The following is a 15,606-nucleotide window of genomic DNA, read 5'->3' on the forward strand; positions in this document are numbered from 1 at the left end:
ATATGGCTAGCAGGCATCTCTAGGTGATACTGACAGTCACTCCAGTGAAGATGTTGTAACTAGGGCGACACAGGGGCCTTGCTGCTGTCCTGTGGTCCACTGTGGGCTCCCCGGCCCCTAAGTACTGCACAGATGGGGGGCACTGAGCTGTGCCCAGAGCCAGCATGGATGGGCCCCGCAGTATCACCAGGACCACATGCATCTGCATGAACTGGGACCGCTGCCAGGTGGCTTCTTTGCACCATGTATGCTTAACCTGTTGTGCTACCACCAGGCCCCGAAATTTGATTCCTTAATAAATCAAAGATACAGTAAGCACATTCAGTAATACTACCTTAATATCTTGGACTTCATATCCTACCCTGTGGTCAGTGACTCTATTCTGTGTAAAATTGTAGGTCTGAATTCTTTCTGACTGGGCTCCTGTTCCAACCTGTTCAGAGATAGAAAGGAATTCACATTTTAACACAATCACTATCTTTACTACAATGGAAAAGGCACTTGTAAATTTTCTTCTAAGGATTTCTATTTCTGAAGGTCAGACACATACAATTGACAAGAGCAAGAGTAGAAGGAACTTAATTGTTTAAGACTCTTGTTATCTCAGGTTTACTTATGGAGTAAGAGTGTTTCTTTTTCTTTTGCCTCCTGCACTACAAATCCACTGCTCCTGGAGGCCAGCCCCCCCCTCCCCCCCGCCCAGCTGGCCCCCAGCTCCCCACCTGCAGGAAAGGTACTTCACAAGCAGTGAAGCAGGTCTGCAGGTATCTGTCTTTCTCTCCCCCTCTGTCTTCCCCTCCTCTCTTCATTTCTATCTGTCCTATCCAACAACAACAACATCAATAACTACAACAATGTTAAACAAGGGCAACTAAAAAGGGAAAATAAATTAATTCATTTAAAAAACCATACTCTAATATTTTCTACTTATAGAGTCTAAGGTCAAGGGGCAAGAAAGGGTTTTTCCCCCCACTACATTTTCGATATTTCCTAGATTTTGAATTACATATGTATGTAGTTTTATTCAAATGTGTAAGTTCTACTAAAGTGTATGTATCATTTAAATAAGCAAAGTATGTATACTCTTGTTCTCTTCAGATTGTATAAATATTTTGCCTCTTAAGTAAGCAAAGTATCATAATATTTTAAATTATAAAAAAATAAAGGCTGCCACTGTCTGGGAGGTTGTGCAGTGGATAAAGCTTTGGAGTTCTTAGGTGTGAGGTCTCAAGTTTGGTCTCCGGCATCAGATGTGTCAGAGTGATGCTGTCTCCTTCTTCCTCTCCCCTATTTCTCTCATTAATAAATAAATCTTTAGAAACAAAAGTAAAACCTGAATGGTGTTGAAAGAGAATGTGGAAGCCCAAAATACCCAGATTTTTTAGTTATTTGCAATAATCCTTGTAGCATTTTAGTAAAAGTGGGTTGCATAACAGTAAGCATTATAGTAACTGTCACTAGTCACTTTGATTTAGATATCTTAGTTTTTCCTACTTTTGTCCTTTCCACTTTCACTACCCTTGTTTTAGCCTCTAGTAGTGTAAGTGACAGTGCAAATGGCTCAACAGGGGTTCCAGCCAGCCAACATGGGGCACAGCTCTGAAATGCATGTCTCTTCGAGAGAGACAGAGGCAGAGAAAACACTCCAGTTCTAGAAGTGTGAGGAGACCCCCCAACCTGGACCCACACCCCGCGCCCAGGCCTTCACCTTAGTCTGGGAGCCCGGCTCACCATGTTGCCCCAGGCCAAACTCCAGGTTCAGGATTCCAAACAGCCTTCCCCCGAGGACCTTGTCGTGGGCCACACCGAGGAAGGACAGAGGGCGCACATTTCGGATGGGCAGGCTCGCGGAAAGTTCTCTGGGCCTGGCCACTCCGGAAGCCAGGGCAGGCCGGTGGGTTCCACCGGGGTCCCCTCCTGCCCAGGCGGTTGGGGTGGGCGGGAGGCACACTGCCTGGCCTCGAGCTGTCCGGGCGGGTCCTCACCCTCAGGGCGCTCGGAGCAGCAGGCATGGACATGCTGGGCGAGGCCCTGGGACCCCAGGACCCCTCTCCTGGCTGGAAGGAAAGGGAAGGCCGACTGCCCAGACTCTCAGACGGGGTTCCTGAGCTCGAGCTCCTGGAAGCCGAAAACAGCGGGATCTGGGGCGTGCAGCCACCCTTCCAGGGTGTCCCTGCCTGGGGTGTGGGGTCTGGGGGCTCGCGCACACCTCCCCCGGGTGCGCCCCTGCCGGGGGTGCGTATGGCCCTTATCCGGGGACCACCCCGCTCAAGGCCGCTGGGTCCTGGGGGTTGGGGGGGGCGCAGTCACCTCTTCGGGGTGTGGCTGACCCGGGGTAAGGGGTCCGAGGGCGCTGGCGCCTCTGCGGCTATACCCCGACTTCGCCCCTCCCCCCACCCAGCACCTTCCTGGGCGGGCACAACACCCTAGCCTTCCAGGACGGGTGGCACTGGGGGCCACTTACTTGGAATTGGAGGAATGGCAGTAGATGGCCCGAGCACGATGGACATGGCCGCTGCTGTCCAGCACAGCACCGTCGTGACTCCGCAGCAGGACTTCCACGCCAGGAGCCTCTGCACAGTCTTGGCCTGGCGCTCAAGTTGCGGACCCGGGCCCCAGCGCTGGGGCCTATGGGTGCGACGCAACTCAACCCAATGCGGCGTGGAGGTGACGTGACGTGACGCGACGCGACGCGCGTGGGGTGACGTGACGCGACGCGACGCTAAGCAATGCGCGTGGGGGCGACGGGGCCTCAGGGTGCGGGCCGCAGGGCTCCATGGCGCTGCGCTGGACGCAGCTGGGACAAAGAGAAGAAGAGAAGAAGGGAAGACGGGGAGAGAAAGACACCTGCAGACCTGCTTCACCTACTGTGAGGCCAGGCCCCTGCAGGTGGGGAGCTGGGGGCTCGAACCAGGATCCTTAGGCTGTGCCACCTGCGCTAAACCCGCTGCGCTACCTCCGAACTCCCTTTTTTTAAAATGTTTTATTTATAAAAAGGAAACATTGAGTAAACCATAGGATAAGAGGGGTACAACTTCCAACAACGACAACAATAATAACTACAACAATAAATCAACAAGGGCAACAAAAGGGAATAAATAAATAAAATAATTTTTAAAAAAAGAGGGGTACAACTCCCACCACCAGAACTCTGTATCCCATCCCCTTCCCTGATAGCTTTCTTGTTTTTTAACCCTGGGAGTATGGACCCAAGGTCATTGTGGGATGCAGAAGACGGAAGGTCTGGCTTCTGCAATTGCTTCCCCGCTGAACATGGGCGGTGACTGGTTGATCCATACTCCCAGCCTGTCTCTCCCTTGTCCTAGTGGGCAAGGGCTCTGGGGAAGCAGAGCTCCAGGACACATTGGTGGTGTTGTCTGTCCAGGGAAGTCTGGTCAGCATTATGCTAGCATCTGGAACCTGGTGGTTGAAAAGAGTTAACATACAAAGCCGAACAAATTGTTGACCAATCATGGACCTAAGCTGGAATAGTACAGATAAAGTGTTGAGGGGATTCTTAAGAAATTCTTTAATAATTTTAAAATAGGCACAGGTGGTGGTGATCTCAGTTGAGCATGCACATAACCATGACTAAGAACCCAGGTTCAAGGCCCCAGTGCCTACCTGCTAGGGGGTGGGGTTAAGCTTGACAAGCAAGCAGAGCTGTACGTGTCTTTCTCTCTCTCCATTATCTCCCTTCCTTGTTTGAATTGCCTTGTTCTATCAAATCAAAATTTAATTGTAAATACAAATTCCTTAAAAATAATCTAAGCGAAGTCAGGAGGTAGCACAGTGGGTTAAGTACACCGGCTCTCAAACTGCAGGGCGTTTGCTTCACAGGCAGTGAAGCAGGTCTGCAGGTGTCTATCTTTCTCTCCCCCTCTCTGTTTTCTCCTCCTCTCTCCATTTCTCTCTGTCCTATCCAACTACAAGGACATCAATAAGAACAATAATAACTACAACAATAAAACAACAAGGGCAACAAAAGGGAAAATAAATATTTTAAAAATTTAAAAATATTTTTATTATCTTTATTTATTGGATAGTAACAGCAGAAATCAAAAGGGAAAGGGGAAGTAAAGAGGGAGAAGAGAGAGAGAGAGAGACCTGCAGCACTGCTTCACCATTCACAAAGATTTTCCTCTGCAGGTGTGGTGGGGACTCAAATCCAAAATAAATTTTAAGAATCTAACTCAACTCATTTTGTGTTGATGGTGTTAGGGTTTAGAGACAGACTTAATTTTGAATAAAATCTAGAGACAGGATGTAAAGTTCAAAATCTCAGAGCCAGAAAAAGAAATAGGGCTTTGCCCAGACCCATCCCTGCTACCTGCAGGATGAGACTGCGTGAGAGGAGGACAAAGCAGTAGGAATATAATGTCCCTTTGGAATATATATCCCTTGGAATATAATATCCCTTTGGAATATATATCCCTTTGTAATATAACATTTTAAAAATAGGCCTACTAGCTATCTTCAAAACAGAGACCCCAAATCTTCATCTGCAATATTCCAGCCTTTAGGTTCATGATTGGTCAACAATTTGTTTGGCTTTATATGTCAACTCTTTTTTTAGCCACCAGGTTTCAGATGCTACCAAGATGCCTACTGGACTTCCCTGGACAGAAGACTCAACCCATGTGTCCTGGAGCCCCACTTCCCCAGAGCTCTGCCCCACTAGGGAAAGAGAAAGACAGGCTGAGAGTATGGGTCCACCTGTAAACACCCATGTTCAGCATGGAAGCAGTTACAGAAGCCAGACCTTCTACCTCTGCACACCATAATGTCCCTGAGTCCATACTCCCAGAGGGTTAAAGAATAGGAAAGCCATTGGGAGGGGATGGGATACTGAGTTCTGGTGGTGGGAATTATTCCCTTCTTATCCTATGGCCTTGTCAATGTTTCCATTTTATAAATAAACCTTTAAAAAAGAATAGCATATATAGAGAGTTGTATGCAAAAAAACTCAGTGGAAGCTTCTTTAAAAGCAAAAAATGGGGGCAGGTGGTGGTGCACCTGGTTAAGTGCATACATCATAGTGCACAAGGACCTGGGTTCAAGCCCCTGGCCCCCTACCTGCAGGGGGAAAACTTCACAAGTGGTGAAATATAGCTACAGATGTCTCTATCTCTTTCCCTTTCTATATGCTCCTCCCTTATCAATTTCTCTTTCTATCTAATCAGTCAATCCAGACATAAATAATTTAAAAAAAAGAGGCATCACATGCAGAGAAACTCCCCTCTCCCTCTAAGCTGAGGGGAGACATTTGCAGAGTTTCTTCTGCCCTAAACGAAGTGCTGGGTGAAGATTTTGCCTCTTATTTTGTATTTCCTCTCACCTATAAAGGAATGCAAATAAGAGGGTGGGGTAGGTGGGGGTGCACTGGGTTTAGTGCACATAGTATAAAAGCACAAAGACCCATGCAATTATCTTGGTTGGAGGCCCTGGCTCCTCACCTGCAGAGGGACACTTCACAAGCAGAGAAACAGGTCTATATCCCTCTCTATATACCCCCTCCCCTCTCAGTTTCTCTCTGTCTTAGCCATAATAAATAAATAAATGAATCAATAAATATATGGCTGCCAGCACCAGTGGATTCACAGTGCTGGCCCTGAAACCTGGTGATAAGCCCAAAAGCAAAAAAAAAAAAAAGAAAGAAAGAAAGGAAGGAAAAATAAACAAAGAAAGAAAAGCCAAGAGAAAAAAGGGGGGAGTCAGGCACTGGTATACTTGGTTAAACACACAACAATGGACAGAGAAATTGAGGGTGGGGAGGAGACAATGAGTGGGAGAGAAAGACAGACACCTGCAGACCTCCTTCACCACTTGTGAAGTGACATCCCTGCAGGTGGGGAGCTCAAACTGGGATCCCAACCCCTATCCTTGAGCTTTGTGCCATGGGTGCTTAACCGCTGCACTACCACCCAGCCCCCAACAGTGCTTCTTCAGTAGTTCCAATTCCAATCAAAGCCAAATTATCAGTGGTCTGGGAGGAAGAGGCACAGTGGATAAAGTACAGGATTCTCAGGCATGAGGTCCCAAGTTCAATCCCCAGTGCCACATATACTAGAGTAACGTGCAGATCCTCCCTGCTCCTCTCTCTCTCATTAATGAATAAATAAGATCTTTAGGACAAAACAAAACTATCTCTGAAGATGGGTATGTTGCACCATGGAAGAAATTAGAGCTTCTAAATTTTAGGTCCTGAGTCCAATCCCAAGCACTGTATATGCTAGAGTGCTGCTTCTGTGGCCCTCTACCACCTTCTGTAATTCATGAAATTAAAATAATTAAAAAACTATATTTTACCCTCATCAGTCCGTTCTCCAGCAAGTTTACTAATGTGTTAACTCAAATTTCTTCCTCAAGCTATTTCTATTCAGGATTTGTATCATTACTGTCTAAAGAGAAAATTGGTTTAAAGGTCATTTTTATGAAAAATTTTATGGAAATTAAGATACTTTCAAGTTTTAAAATGAAACATATCATTACAAAAATTTATTACAAATCCCTATGGGTTCAGAAATAAATATCTCTGCCAAAACCATACTGCAAAGTGCAAGGACCAGCGGAAGGATCCTGGTTCTGGCCCCAGCTCCCCGGACCTGCAGGAAAGGTACTTCACAAGCAGTGAAGCAGGTCTGCAGGTATCTGTCTTTCTCTCCCCCTCTGTTTTCCCCTGCTATCTCCATTTCTCTCTGTCCTATCCAACAACAATGACATCAATAACTACAACAATGTTAAACAAGGGCAACTAAAAAGGGAAAATAAATTAATTCATTTAAAAACACCATACTGTAATATTCTCTACTGATAGAGTCTAAGGTCCAGGGTCAGGAAAGGGTTTTCCCCCCACTTCATTTTTCTCTATTTCCTAGATTTTGAATTACATATGTATGTAGTTTTACTCAAATGTATAAGTTCTACTAAAGTGTATGTATCATTTAAATAAGCAAAGTATGTATACTCTTGTTCTCTTCAGATTATATAAATCTTTTGCCTCTTAAGTAAGCAAAGTATCATAATATTTTAAATTATAAAAAAGTAAAGGCTGCTGGGAGTCAGGCTGTAGCGCAACAGGTTAAGCGCAGGTGGCACAAAGCACAAGGACCTGCATAAGGATCCCGGTTCGAACCCCGCCTCCCCACCTGCAGGGGAGTCGCTTCACAGGCGGTGAAGCAGATCTGCAGGTGTCTATCTGTCTCTCCTCCTCTCTGTCTTCCCCTCCTCTCTCCATTTCTCTCTGTCCTATCCAACAATGACAACAACAATAATAACTACAACAATAAAACAACAATGGCAACAAAAGGGAATAAATAAATAAAATAAATATAAAAAAAATAAAAATAAAGGCTGCCACTGTCTGGGAGGTTGTGCAGTGGATAAAGCTTTGGGGTTCTTAGGTGTGAGGTCTCAAGATTGATCTCCAGCATCAGATGTGTCAGAGTGATGCTGCGGTTCTCCTTCTTCCTGTCCCCTATTTCTCTCACTAATAAATAAATCTTTAAAAACAAAAGTAAAACCTGAATGGGGTTGAAAGAGAATTTTGGGGTTGGAAGCCCAAAATAGCCATGTTTTTGAGTTATTTGCAGTAAACCTTGTAGCATTTTAGGAAAAGTGGGCTGCATAACAGTTAGCATTATAATAACTGTCACAAGTCACTTTGATTTAGATATCTTAGTTTTCCCTACTTTTGGCCTTTCCACTTCCCCTACGCTTGTTTTAGCCTGCCGTAGTGTAAGTGACAGTGCAAATAATATATTTATCCCTTGCCTGCAATGGTCTCAGATTGCAGAGGAGCATCAGTAGGTAGACTTGAAGATAGGAATTTGCATTTAAAAACCACTACTTCTTAGCAAACCCCTTCTGGCACAGACACAGAGAGCCTAAACATTCAAGTTATTTCTTACTCACAGCGGAGTATAATTTCTATGTGTCCTGAGATTTTTACTTGGTCAAGAATAATGAAAAAACATTTTTAATATAAAGAAACCTTTTAAAAAGTTTTTTTTTTCTTTTTGCTTGGTAAGAAAGAAAGAAATGGAGATGGAAAGGGGAGATAGAGTGGAAAAAGAAAGTGAGACACATTAAGATACTGTTTCACTGCTTGTGAAGCTTCCACCTGCAAGTGGGGATCAGGGGCTTGAACCTTGGTCCTCTCACACTATAACATGTGCAGTCACAAAGTGACCTTTAAAAAAAGATGAATATATTCATGTATTTTAGTACACCAGAGTTTCATACTTACACCAGAGTTTCATACTTACATAATTCTACTGTTGTCAACAGTTGTTTTCTCCTTTTAAATTTAAAAATGAAAAAATGGGATCCAGGAGGTGGTGTAACCAGTGGAGTGCACACGTTACAATGCACAAGGACTAAGGTTCAAGCCCAAGATCCATCCAGCTGAGGAGAAGCTTCACAAGTGGTGAGGTAGCACTGCAGGTGTCTCTCTTTGTCTCCCCCTCTACATCTTCTGTTCCCTCTCAATTTCTATCCAGGAAATAATAAATGAATAAAATATACAGGGGGCCAGCAGTGGTGCATCTGGTTAAGCACACAAATTACAGTGCATAAGGAACCAGGTTCAAGCCCTTGGTCCCCAGCTGCAGGGGGTAGGGGAAGCTTCACAAGTGGTAAAGCAAGGCTGTAGGTGGTTCTCTGTCTCTCTCCTGTTCTCTGTCTCCCTCCCCTCCGTATTTCTCTGTCTCTGTCCAATAATAAATAAATATATTAATATATATAAAAGAAAATTGACTTTAAAAATTAAATAAATGAAATAGAAAAAGTGGGGGAAAGAGCATGTGAGAAACATCACAGTACCTGCCATCATGCCTGGTGCTCCCATGTTGTGTTAGGGCTCAACACCAGGTCTGCAAGCATGGTGATGTGATGTGCACTCTACTGGGGGAGCAAGCTCTGGACCCCTTCGTTTATTTATTTTTATGGATAGAGCACCACTCAGAACTTCTGTATGCTGGGGATCAATCTTGGGGCCTTATGCATGTGCAGTATAAAATTTACAAATAAGCTACCTCTCAGTTCAATGCTTATGATTTTGAGATAGAGACCTAAGCATAGATCTACCATCCACTGAACTTGGCTTGCTGTGTCTGTGTTACTGTTCAGTGGTGCCAGGAATCAATCCCAGGGACTCCCATATGTAAGGCATGTGCAGAATGACTCTTTGAACAGTTGTTAAGTGATTCTACTAAATAAATCTTATCTGCAGTGTCCTTAGAGGTGGTGCAGTGAATAAGACATTGGACTCTCAAGCATGAAGTTCTGAGTTTAATCTCTGGCATTCCATAGGTCACAGTGATGCTCTGGTTCTTCCCTCACACCTTCTCATTAACAAATAAATCTTTTTTTTTTTCCTTTCCATTTTGTTGCACTTGTTGTTTTATCATTATTATGGTTATTATTATTGTTATTGATGTCATTGTGGATAGGACAGACAGAAATTGAGAGAGGAGGGGAAGATAGAGGGTGAGAGAAAGATAAGACATCTGCAAACCTGATTCACCACTTATGAAGAGACAACCTGCAGGTGGGGAGCCAGGAACTCAACCCAGGTTCCTTGCACCAATCCTTGTGATTTGCACCACCTGCACTCAACCTCCTGCACTACCACCTGACCCCCACCTTTCTTTTTTTCTTTTATTTAAATATATATATATATATATATATATATATATATATTACCTGCATTCTTCTGGTATTTTGCTGTTGACACGTCTTTCTCTATAATCTTCTGGTAAAGCCTATCTCGAAGCACATGCAGAGCGATTTCTTTGTTTTTTATCTGGGAGCATCCTTGCTGGCATTCAACTACAAGCCCTGGAAAATTACCAAGACCAAAGACAGATGGGAGTTCCCACAAGGCAAACTAAAACAGAACCAAGATATTTAAGACAAGCAAACATGAATCAGGAAATTACTACAAAATGTTAAGAACATTTTAGATTTAACAGGCTTTAGAAATGATACCTAAGGGAGCCAGAAGGTAGCACAGTGGGCTAAGCCCACATGGCACAAAGAGCAAGGACCATTTAGGATCCTGGTTCAAGCCCCCTGCTCCCCACCTGCAGTGGAGTCACTTCACAGGTAGTAAAGCAGGTCTGCAGGTGTCTCTCTGTCTCTATTCCTCTCTATCTCCCCCTTCTCTCTCAATTTATCTTTGTCGCTATCCAATAACAACAAAAAAAAAAGAAAGAAAGAAAAGAAATGATACATAGATTGCTATATGGAAAACTGGGAATTGTTATGCAAGTACAAACTATTGTATTTACTGTGGAATGTAAAACATTAATTCCCCAATAAAGAAATTAAAAAGAAAAAGAGAGAAAGAAAGGAAGAAATGATACCTAGCTTAAGATGGTAATAACACCAATGTGTCCTGGAGCTCAGCTTCCCCAGAGACCCACCCTGCTGGGGAAAGAGAGAGGCAGACTGGGAGTGTGGACAGACCAGTCAATGCCCGTGTTCAGCGGGGAAGCAATTACAGGGGCCAGACCTTCTACCTTCTGCAACCCACAATGACCCTGGGTCCATGCTCCCAGAGGGCTAGAGAATGGGAAAGCTATCAGGGGAGGGAGTGGGATATGGAGATTGGGCGGTGGGAATTGTGTGGAGTTGTACCCCTCCTACCCTATGGTTTTGTTAATTAATCCTTTCTTAAATAAAAAAAATTTAAAAAAAAAAGATGGTAATAACTGTTGACTCACCTGTAAAGAAGGAAGCTTCACAGGCGGTTAAGCAGTGCTGTTGGTGTCTTTCTCTCTACCTCCCCCTACGATCTCAGTTTCTCTGTCTTTATTCAATAAACATGTAAACTAAAATAAATCTTGAAAAAATACTTGTAAATCGTTGCTCTGATACTGATATCTTGAGGTGTTTCCTATATGAAGGCTGAATGTAGCAACACCTATGGATGAGGATGATTCTTTCTCCAAGTTCTGCCTCCCAATCCCACCCCAGCACATTCATTTACTTTCAAAGATCAACATACAGCAGGGTATTGTGACCCAAATGTAGACACACACCTTGTCTGGCTCAAGGGAACTAAGTCAGCTTGACCCATTTCAATCACAAATACAGAGATGTTGAAAATAACTTATATAGAGAGACCAATGCAAAGAAGCTACCCTGTGTCTTAAAAAAATTATAGTGAGTGTTCTTTCCTTTGCCTTGGTTCTAAATTTGTTGAATTTGGATTTTAAATGGGCCTGGCCTACTGTTGAGTCCAGTTACCCGCCTAAATCTAGGTGCAGGTTGTCTGTTTCTTAAAAAGAAAACATAACATAACATACGTTAATTAAAAACATAACATAACATAAGTAACATACATAACATAACTTTTTTATTCATGAGAGAGAATGAGAGTATCATTCTGGCACATGCAATGCCAGCAATCAAACTCAGGACCAGAAGGTGCTGCAGGGGGTAAAGCACATGCTTTGCATAGCATGTGGCTGGGGGTCTGACCCTGCACACTGCAAGTGAAAACACAGGCAGGCAATGGGCGGGACTCCTTGCATAGAGGAGCAGTGCTTTGCATGTCTCCCTCTCTTAAAGGATACAGAATGGAGACTGGCAGGGAGGCTTCTCAGCTGTCCCATGCAGGTGCAAGGTTCTGGGTGGGATTGATCCCCAGGCACACTATTTGAGAAAAAATTTTAAAAAGACTTTGTATTATTTAAAAGATTTACAGTTAAGAGAACAATATTACCATGATTTTATTCAAAAAAGCCAATCTGCAGCCCTGGAGGCTGGCAGAGTGGTTGGAGTTTTGGACTCAAGCATGAGGTCCTGAATTCTACCTCCAGTATCACATGTTCCAGACTGATGCTATAGTGTGTTTCCTCTCTCTCTCTCTCTCTCTCTCTCTCTCTCTCCCCTCCCTTTCTCCCTCACTGATTAATAAATCTTTTAAAAGAGCTTCATCATATGTAGAACCAGAGTTCAGACAGACCTGGGACCCCACACATACAAATCCAGATCTCTTGCCACTGAACCGCCTCCCAGGTTGCATTAACTGGCTCTTTAAAAGATTATAATTATTTATATGTGTGTACATATATTTTATAATCTTTTTTGAAAAAATATGGTATGCCTCATGAATCTGTGTGTAATCCTTGAGCAGGGGCCATGCTAATCTTCTATGTATCATGCCAATTTTAGTATATGTACTACGGAAACTAGGACTATATTATAATCTTATTTAAAAAAGTGTTAAGAGATGGAGACAGTTGGAGTCAGGCAGTGGCACAGCGGGTTAAGCGCACATGGCGCAAAGCTCATGGACCAGAGGAAAGATCACGGTTCTAGCCCCTGGCTCCCCACCTGCCCGGGAGTCCCTTCACAGGTGGTGAAGCAGGTCTGCAGGTGTCTGTCTTTCTCTCCCCCTCTATGTCTTCTCCTCTTCTCTCCATTTCTCTCTGTCCTATCCAACAACAATGACATTAATCACCACACAATGTTAAGCAACAAGGGCAACAAAATGGAAAAATAAATAAAAATAAACAAGAGTGGAAAATAATAGACAAGGAAAAAAAAGAAAGGAAGACAATGAGACCTTGGTGACAACAACAACAACAAAAATAAAATAAACTATTTATACTTTAGAATTGCAAAATGGCTAGGGCAATGGCTCTGTAGGCATTAAGTCCTGAATTCAATCCCCAGATTTGCATGTGCCATAGTCATGCTCTGCTTCTCTTTTTTGTATTAACAAATAACATTTTTCCTTTTTTTAATTTCCTTTTTTAAATTTCATTTAAAAAAAAAAAAACCGTGGTTCCTGCCTGGTTCCCACCCAGCTCCAAGATCAGCTGCTGCCTGGCTCTGTGGGGCTCCTAGTGCAGCTCCCACCTGCCAGCATCCTGGCTGCCCCATTGTGTGAGTAGGCAGATTGCAGTCTCCCCAGGACTGTCCCCACAGACACAAGAACCCCAGGCGACCCCTGCCCACCCCCCACCACACACGGAGCCCTGCCAGGCCCAGGCCACCGGGATGAGGGGGGTTAGGGGTGGGTGTTGGCAGTGCCCTCTAGGACCAGCAGGTTGCAAAGTGCCAGACCCTCAGCCCAGACCCAATCCACAGCCTGGGCCCAGGGCTCAACAAGGGTTGGGGCCAGCTGGCTTGGGGCACCCCTCTGAAATGCATGTCTCTTCCAAAAGAGGCAGAGAAAACACTCCAGTTCTAGTAGTGCGAGGAGACCCCCAACCTGGACCCTCACCCCGTGCCCCAGCCTCCTTCACCCTAATTTGGGAGCTTGGCTCGCCATGTTGCCCCAGATCAAACTCGAAGTTCAGGATTCCAAACAGCCGTCCCCCAAGGACCTCGTCGTGGGCCACACCGAGAGGAAGGACAGCGGGTGCACATTTCGGGTGGGCGGACACGAGGAAAGTTTTCTGGGCCTGGCTGCTCCTGAAGCCAGGTCAGTGGGTTCCGGGGTCCCCTCCTGCCCGGGCGTTTGGGATGGGCGGGAGGCGCACTGCCTGGACTCCAGCTGTGCTGGCAGGTCCTCACCCTCAGGGCACTTGGAGCCACCAGCACTGACACACTGGGTGAGGCCCAGGGACCTAGGACCCCTCTCCTGGCAGGAAGGAAAGGGAAGGCCTGCTGCCCAAACTTTGGCGGGGTCCCTATGCTCGCACTCAAGGAAGCCAAAAGCAGCAAGATCTGGGGGCACGCAGCCACCCTTCCAGGTTGTCCCTGCCAGAGGTGCGGGGTCTGGGGGCTCGCGGACACCTCCCCTGGGTGCGCCCCTGCCTTGGGTGTGCATGGCTCCATCTCGGGGAGCGCCCTGCTCAAGGCCGCTGGGTGCTGGAGGTTTGGGGGGGGTGCGCAGCCACCTCTAAGGGGTGCGCCTGTCCCGGGGTACTGGGTCCGGGGGCGCTAGCCCCTCTGCGGCTGTACCCCGACTTCGCCCCTAAAGGTAACCCGGAAATTGGGAGAAGATACCTGGATGTCACAAAATTGACAAGAGACTGATAACAAATGACAATAAATCAATCATATGACTCAACAATAACAACAAAACAATTAAACCCATTATTAAATCACTAATAAAAATAGGAAAAAAAAACAACCAATGTTCCTCCCTCACCAAGTGTACAGAGAACATGTTTTCTTTAGTATTTGTGTTAAGCTAGCTAGACTAAACTCTTTTCTAAATATACTACAGAATGAATGTGGAGCTTCAGAAAGTTACTAAGAAGGTAGCTAGCAGATAGTGTGCTTCTGTGTTTTTATAGATTTTTTCTCTTGCTTTCTTTAAATTAGTGATTTAATAATGATTAAGAAGATTGTGGGATAAGAGGAGTACAATCCCATACAATTCCAGTCACCAGAGTTCCCTATACCCTCCCCTCCACTGGAAGGTTCCCTAATCCTTATCCCTCTGGGAGAATGGACAAAAGATTTCTTCTTTTTGCCTCCAGGCTTATAGTTGGGGCTTGGTGCCTTCACTATAGTCCACTGATCCTGGAGGTCATTATTTCCCATTCTTTTGTCCTAGTTGTTACTGCTGTGGTTATTGTTGCCATTGCTATTGTTGTTGGATAGGACAGACAGAAACAGAGAGGACAGGAAAACAGAGACTGAAAAGGAGAGCAACACCTACAGTCCTGCTTCACCACTTGTGAAGTGACCCCCCTGCAGGTGGGGAGCCAGGGGTTCCAACCAGGATCCTTAGGCCAGTCTTTGCACCTTGTACTGTGTGCACATAATCCACTGCACTACCGCCAGGCCCTGAATTTGCTTTATATTTATATAAATCTTATATATATATATATATATACATATATATAACACTTGTTAATTATTTACAAGATGCCTTCAAATTCTTCTATTAAATTTTTATTTATTCATTTATCCTTTTGTTGCCCTTGTTGTTTCAAATTCTTAATAACAGCTGATCCTATTATTAATATTCTCAAATGTGTACAAAGAGAGGAAAGGCTACGTAACTAAGAAAGACTACTAACCACAGTCCAGAAACATTTTTTTCATTATGGGACTATATCAATTCACATCTAGACCATCCCCAAACTGCAGTGTTGTTTCCTCTGATGTCTGCACATTGGCTTCCATATAGTGTCTACAAGGATATGTACACTGAATTGTTACTGTTTACCTGTTTGCTACAGATTTAAAGATTCTTTTAAGTTCTTTTTTTAAATATTTATTTCCTTTTGTTGCCCTTGTTTAATTGTTGTAGTTACTATTGTTGTTGTTATTGTTGCCCTTGTTGGATAGGACAGAGAAATAGAGAGAGGAGGGAAAGACAGAGAGGGGAGAGAAATATAGACACCTGCAGACCTATTTCACAGCCCGTGAAGCCACTCCACTGTAGGTGGGGACTTGGGGGCTCAAACCGGGATCCTTAGGCCAGTCCTTGTGCTTTGTGCCATGTGTGCTAAACCCACTGGGCTACCGCCCAACTCCAAGATTCTTTAAATGTGCTTTTAAAATATATATATATATATATATATTTTTTATTTTCTCTTTTTTGCCCGGGTTCATTTTTATTGTTGCAGTTATTACTGTAATTATTGATGTCATTGTTAAAAATGACAGAGAGAAATGGACAGAGGAGGG

At 44.4% G+C, this 15,606-nt stretch overlaps 1 non-coding gene across 1 annotated transcript; it reads right to left on the reverse strand.

The window, feature by feature from the left end:
• Positions 1-12,100: 12,100 nt before the first annotated feature.
• Positions 12,101-12,207, reverse strand: LOC132536293 (U6 spliceosomal RNA). The gene has a single exon (XR_009547933.1). It is a non-coding gene; the product is annotated as a U6 spliceosomal RNA (small nuclear RNA).
• Between the last annotated feature and the right edge of the window lie 3,399 nt (positions 12,208-15,606).

Source organism: Erinaceus europaeus, unplaced genomic scaffold (genome assembly GCF_950295315.1).
Source record: "Erinaceus europaeus unplaced genomic scaffold, mEriEur2.1 scaffold_379, whole genome shotgun sequence".
In the NCBI taxonomy this organism is placed as follows: domain Eukaryota; kingdom Metazoa; phylum Chordata; class Mammalia; order Eulipotyphla; family Erinaceidae; genus Erinaceus; species Erinaceus europaeus.